The sequence below is a fragment of the Colobus angolensis genome, unplaced genomic scaffold, assembly GCF_000951035.1.
Source record: "Colobus angolensis palliatus isolate OR3802 unplaced genomic scaffold, Cang.pa_1.0 Scaffold8, whole genome shotgun sequence".
NCBI lineage: Eukaryota > Metazoa > Chordata > Mammalia > Primates > Cercopithecidae > Colobus > Colobus angolensis.
In genome coordinates this window covers 17335927-17342748 of record NW_012121820.1, presented here as the reverse complement: position 1 = coordinate 17342748, position 6822 = coordinate 17335927, and the positions used below count along the sequence as shown (strand labels likewise).

The following is a 6822-nucleotide window of genomic DNA, read 5'->3' as shown; positions in this document are numbered from 1 at the left end:
TGGTGTGCAGTTCAGAAAATCAGACAAAAATAAAAAATAAAAAAACTGTAAGGATTCTTACTGCACAGTGCAACCCAAAATACATTCCAGATGCAGCAAAGGGTTAAATGTTAAACAAGCCATTGAGAAACAAAATCAAAAAGAAAACATCAGGTATTCTCTCTGAGATTCAATGCAATGGGTATCGTCACAAAGACTGACATTTGACCAAGTGGAAATTTTAAACCCCAAAATTAAAACACTTTAGAAAAATTTAAGGCAAACAATAATCTTAGAGAAAAGGAAAACTACTTGGAGCAAATATGACAAACCAGGGTTGAGAATCCTTACCATAGCTCAGCACTGTGGCTCAGGCCTGTAATCCCAGCACTTTGGGAGGCTGAGGCAGGAGGCTCACTTGAGCCCAGGAGGTCAAGGCTGCAGTGACTGCATTCCATCCTGGGTGACAGAGCTCTTGCCCTGTCTCAGAAATGAAAAAAGAAACAAACAAACAAACAAAAAGAACCCTTACTAGTATAATAGAGCTTGTAAATCAGAAAGAAATCACTATGACCGCAAAAGATATGGAAATGATTCACAGTGACCAGTGTCCAGTCATTCTGAAATTGTAAGGTGTTCAATCTCACTAATAAAAAATGCAGATTAAAAACCTAGGCTACAGGAGAATGGCGTGAACCCAGGAGGCGGAGCTTGCAGTGAGCCGAGATAGCGCCACTGCACTCCAGCCTGAGCGAAAGGGCTAGACTCCGTATCAAAAAACAAAAAAGAAAAAAAAAAACCTAGCCTAGTCCTCACCCATCAAACGAGGAAAGATTAACACAAAATTGCTAACACTTGCTGTGGCTGCGGACTGGGTAAGACAAGCTCACCAACACCACAATCGCCGGCACGTGAGCACTTTGGTGATCTGCTTTCACAATATCTACCCATACTGTCGGTCCCAGTAATTCCACTTCAGAGAATCTAGTTTAGGAAATTCTCACAACTGCAGAGATGTTTATGTAGAAAGTATTAAATACAGACCTATTGAAAATTGAGGCAAAATAAAAAAGAGAGAGCAACAGGGAAGACAGTATCTCTCAGGACCTGTGTGGACATCTACACGCACTTATCTGATGGTGGAAAAGAAAGAATATACAACTAATTGTCATCACTGCTAATGCTGAAGGGAGGGCTCAGGGGAGGGGGTCTTTGCTTTTTGAGTGCCTCTCAAAGGTTTAACTTCCCATCCTGAACATGGTGTATTTGCTCTTGTAATTTAAACGATATTCCGAGAGGTAAGAAAATTCCCACATATAAAAAGGATGAAACCATGCAAATGAAATCTGATCCCCTTCCATCCTATAGCCCTGACCCTAGTAAAAAGAATGAAGAAAATAAGCTCATTAAGCTCTCTGGCCACACAATGGCCAACTCAGACCTGCTGATTTCTACTGCTCTGATTAGGGATGCCGTACCCAGCTGTTTCCGGGTCCGAGCGCAGACTCCCAGTCTTCCAATGAAGCCCAGGTATCCATGAGCAGTAATATTTCATAAGGAATCTTTTCTGAACTGTAGGTCTCAAGAGTGGGACCTATATTCAGTACACTATGCTGTAAACAGATGTGCTGTTATCCAGGCTTTCTTGCTCCATTTCTAGAGCACAGGCAGAGTAATTTAGGATCTTTTTTTTTTTTTTTTTCCCCTGAGATGCAGTTTCACTCTTATTGCCCAGGCTAGAGTGCAATGGCACGATCTCCGCTCACTGCAACCTCCGCCTCCAAGGTTCAAGCGGTTCTCCTGCCTCAGACTCCTGAGTAGCTGGGATTACAGGCACGCGCCACCACGCCCAACTAATTTTGTATTTTTAGTAGAGATGAGGTTTCTCCATGTTGGTCTCGAACTCCCTACCTCAGGTGATCTGCCCACCTTGGCCTCCCAAAGTGCTAAGATTATAGGCATGAGTCACCACGCCTGGCCAATTTTTGAGACTGGGTCTCACTCTTTCACGCAGGCTGGAGCACAGTGGCACAATTATACCTCACTGCAGCCTCAACCTCCTGGGCTCAAGCCTTCCTCCACCTCAGCCTCCCAAGTAGCTGGGACTACAGGTATTTGCCACCATGCCCAGCTGATTATTTTTTGTTGAGATGGGGTCTTGCCATGTTGCTCAGGCTGGCCTCAAACTCCTGGGTTCAAGAGACCTTCCTGCCTCGGCCTCCTGAAATGTTGGGATTACAGGCATGAGCCATCAGACCTAGCCAGATAGTTTTTGTTTTGAGACAGAGTCTTGCTGTCTCCCAGGCTGGAGTGTAGTGGCATGATCTCAGTTCACTGCAACCTCTGCCTCCCAGGTTCAAGCAATTCTCCCGCCTAAGCCTCCCCAGTAGCTGGGATTAGAGGTGTGAGCCACTGCACCTGGCCAATAGTTCGTGAGTGAAATTAAAAGTGCAACTCCAGAGGCAGGGCATGTTGGCTCACACCTTTAATCCCAACACTTTGGGAGGCCAAGGCAGGAGGATCACTTGAGCCCAGGAGTTGGAGACCAGCCTGGACAACAGAGCGAGACCTCACGTCTACTAAAAACTAAAAAAAAACAAAAAAAGGCCTATCTTGGCTTTCAACATGCCTTTCTCACCGAGCTTAATTATTTTTAGCTGTCGATGTGAAGTGAGAGATTTGCAACACATTCTTACACTTGAACACTTAGAGGCCACTGTAGGATTACTAATTGCAAACAGCTGGTTGGTGGAGCAGTCAGAACGCATACAATATTGATGGATTAAGTTTGCCATCTTACACAGGCATCACTCATGACCCCCCAAAACAATTACAATAGTAACATCAAAGATTACTGATAGCAAGATCACCATACTAGAAATAATGACAACAAAACTTTGAAATATTGCAAGAATTACCAAAATGTGGCACAGACTGAGCATCCTTTTGGAAAAATAATGCCGGCAGACTTTGCTCGACGCAGGGTTGCCAAAATTCTTCACTTTGTAAAAAACGCAGTACCTGCAAAGCGCACAAAACCAAGGCACAATAAAACAAAGGGTGTGCCTGTTTTCTTTGACTCTCACCAAAGCCTTGTATTTCCACAACATGAGAAAAGGGAGGCTCAGAAGGTGTGGATGATTATCCTAAATCACCTGGCTAGCAACCAAGTCCCAGGGCCACAGCCTTCCCACCACAAGGCACTGTCGCCCAAAGCCTTTAGGACTAAGGTTGGCTGTAGGTTTTCCAGCTGTAGGCACACAGCCAGACACAGGCGGGCACTCAGGAATTAGTTACGTGAGTAAATACCCAACAACTACGAGAGAGCTAGGCAAATTGTGGTTGACCAACAAGACACTACAAGACTTTTCAGGAGGAAGATGTGGAATTCCACTCACCAACATTAGATGAAAATGCAGAACCTCACATAACAGCCACAAATCTCCCTAGATCTCAGAGGCGGGTCTCCATCCGCCCGGCCTCAATTACCCAGAGCTGAGTCACCAACTACCTTCCCTCGGTCTCTCCCCAGCTCTCCGCAGGAACCAGCTGGGGCTCTCTACTGCCCACACTGCCAAATCCAAATTCTTTATGCTGGCCTTCACAGCCCTTCCATCTTACCCAATCCAGTTGTTTCCTGAACACTTCCACTTTCCCTGGCCTTTGCTGGGCTCTTCCCTCTACCCCACAGAACCCCATCTTCTCCTTTATCCTGAGACACGACTTGGCTCATGTGGATTCTCAGTAAATGCTGGTGCCTTTCCCCACTTCCATCAAAAACGGAGCGGTGGCCAGGTGCAGTGGCTCACACCTGTAATCTCAGTACTTTGGGAGGCCGAGGCAGGCGGATCACCTGAGGTCAGGAGTTGAAAACCAGCCTGGCCAACATGGCGAAATTCCGTCTCTACTGAAAATACAAAATCAGCCGGGTGTGGTGGTTGCATGCCTGTAATCCCAGCTACTCAGGAGGCTGAGGCAGGAGAATCGCTTAAACCTGGGAAGTGGAGGTTGTAGTGAGCTGAGATCTTGCCACTGCACTCCAGCCTGGGCAACAAGAGCGAAACTCCGTCTCAAAAAAAAAAAAAAAAAAAAGGAAGGGGCCCCCTTTTTTTTTTTTTTTAAAGTGGATTTATTCATTTGAACCAATGAGATCACCAAGTTCACTAGAAACTGGCAGGATGAACCTGGAGCCTCATATCCAAGAGTCTCTGGTTTGGGTTTTTCTGGCACGGAGGCAGGGAACTGACTTAGATGACCTGGGCAGCCAGGTTGGTCTTGGCTTGGATGCCTTTCCACCTCTCCTTCCTCTCCTAGTCTATCTCCAGCTCCCTCCCAGGGGTCAGGACCCCAAACTTGTATTAGGCAAGTCTCTTCTTCCCTTAGTGACCCAGTTTCTTCAAACACGGGGAAAAAAGGTGGTGGGAGCTTCTTATCACAATATTTTTTAATTTAGAAAGAGGGGGAGAAGGCTGGGCTCACACCTGTAATCCCAACACTTCGGGAGGTTGAGGCAGTGGATCACTTCAGGTCAGTTCAATATCAGCCTGGCCAACATGGCAAAACTCTGTCTCTACTAAAAACACAAAAATTAGCTGGGCATGGTGGTGGGCGCCTTTAGGCTGAGGCAGGAGAATCGCGAGGCAGAGGTTGCAGTGAGCTGAGATCGCCCCACTGCACTCCAGCCTGGAGACAGAGCGAGACTCTGTCTCAAAAAAAAAAAGAAAAAAGAAAGTGGGGGGGGAGAAAATGACAATAAAATAACTTATCACTTCGAAAAAGTTTTCCCACTAAAATTCTCACCAAGTATGTCCAAAGTCCCTCCATGTTGGGACACTGTAAGCTGTCAATAAACACACCTTGGCCATGCCCCTACATTAGCGTGCACCCACTTACCCCATTTTAAGAGCCTGCAGTAGAGAGGTCTCAGAGTTGCTATAATGGGCCAGCTCCTGGTGAGGGGTACTTAGCTGTTTGCAATTTTCCCGAATGAACAGTTCTGCAAAGAATAATCTTCTATAAGCATTTATCTTTGCTGTACAGCTACTCCTAAACACAGATTCCTAGAAGTGGAATTACTGGCTTAGAGAATCCACACATTTTAAATTCTGATACTTACTAGTTGAGAAACTTTACACAGTAATTCTCAAACTCTAATTGCACTAAGGCTTTACCTGTGAAGCTTGCTTACGTGCAAAATCTGACCGGCTACCAGCCTCCCTTCACCCCTACCCCGTCCTCCAGGAGGAAGGTCTTTGTTATGTAGCTCTCAGGTGGAGGAGGAGGCAGTCACTCCCTTCCATTTCCCCAACCTCATCTAGCACCAAGACTTGGGAAGCACTGGTCTAAGGGGCTGCTGCAGGCACAATTTATGGTGCGGTCTCTGCCTCTAGCCCAGGCCCCCAGTGGCTTCCCCAGAAAGGGCAGTGTGGCTCTTAGGCATACAGGAGAAAAACGCCTAGTGCAGCAGCCACTACCGGAGCCCCCTCTCCAGGCTCACCTGATGGCACCCGTTTCCCCCTGGGGCTCCCCTCTTCTGAAGGTCCCTGTCCCATACATTTCCTAGAGGCCAAGGCCCATTGGTTTTACATTTCTTACCTAAGGCAACCCAGACATGGCTTTTTCTTTCAGAGGGCTGTGGGGGAAGCACCATTTATTCGGCCAAGAAAATTGTTTCTGACCCACACTCTGGGCCTCAGTTTCCCTGTCTGTGAAATGGAGAGCAACGGACAGTGCCACTGACATTTCACCCGCTGCTGTGAGGAGATTTTTAATATTTGCAGGAAGTCTGGCTTCTATGGGGTGTCCAGGTGAAACCTTAACAATCTTTTAATTGGCGTTCTGATTGGCTTAAGGCTCGTTTGCAAAAAATTAAAGAGTGTTGTTCTAGAGTTCTCCCTTGCTAAAGGGCCATTAAGACCAAAAGCTGTTTTCAAGGCGATTTACAAGCTCAGGGGCCCTAGATATCTGGGCCCAGCCGTGCCCGGGTACAGGGCTGGGGGGGTGGGGGTGCCCTAGGAGATTGGTATTTCACAGTATGTGGCACCCACAGCAGATAGCGGGGGAAGAGTGTACTGACCCGGGTCGGGGAGGCCAAGGAAAACCTTCTGGAGTAGGGTGTAACCGGCAGAAGAGGAAAAAGAAACCAGACAGGAACTCTGGGAGCTCCTGGACTGATGGTTTAAGGCCGAACACAACGGGTAAGGGATCAGGCTTCACTATCGACCGACCTGGGCTGAATGACACCGGTTGACTGTGTGACACAAGCAAATCAAGAACCTTTCTGCGGCTCATGAACAAGCCAGAGACTTACAAAGGACAACACATACCCCATCACCCGAGGATGAGACGGGATGACACACACGAAGTGCCCCGCACAGCGTCGCTGCAAAGCACTGGCAGTTTTCACCTCTGGCCGCCCCCTGTGAGCCCGACCATGTGCTTTTTGGGCTTAGGTCGGAGGCGGCCTCCCAGACTCTACAGGCCCTTGAGGTCATAACAGGCGTCCCCATCAGAGCCCAGTCCTTTACCAGCTGAGGGTAAGTGCCCGGACTAACTAGCCTCAGTTTCCCCTCGAAGCAACGGGAGCAATCGCACCGCCGGCAGGACATCTTGTGGGGGGCGCGAAATGACAAAAGTCACGATTTACATAAGTTCCCCCTCGGTAACGACCCCACTCCGGCGAGGAGCACACTAGGCGCTCCGGAAACACCCTCCACGAGGAGGCCCGGGCCACTTCCTGCCCCCGAGCGGGCTCTCCCCGGCCGAGGCTCCCACCGCCGCTCTGGGGAGGCCATGCAGCATTCCTGAGGGCGGGGTGGGCGCAGGAAGAAGGTGCCGGCGGCC

The 6822-nt window shown here is 48.3% G+C and overlaps 1 long non-coding RNA gene across 1 annotated transcript in view; it reads right to left on the bottom strand.

Annotated features, from left to right (window-relative positions):
- LOC105502534 overlaps positions 1-6815 on the bottom strand; it is a 78360-nt gene extending 71545 nt beyond the window's left edge. The window contains exons 1-2 of the long non-coding RNA XR_001000359.1: positions 6306-6815; positions 4873-4975 (exon numbers count right to left, since the gene is read on the bottom strand). This is a non-coding gene — a long non-coding RNA (uncharacterized LOC105502534). The remainder of the gene's footprint in view (positions 1-4872; positions 4976-6305) is intronic.
- Positions 6816-6822: the final 7 nt, after the last annotated feature.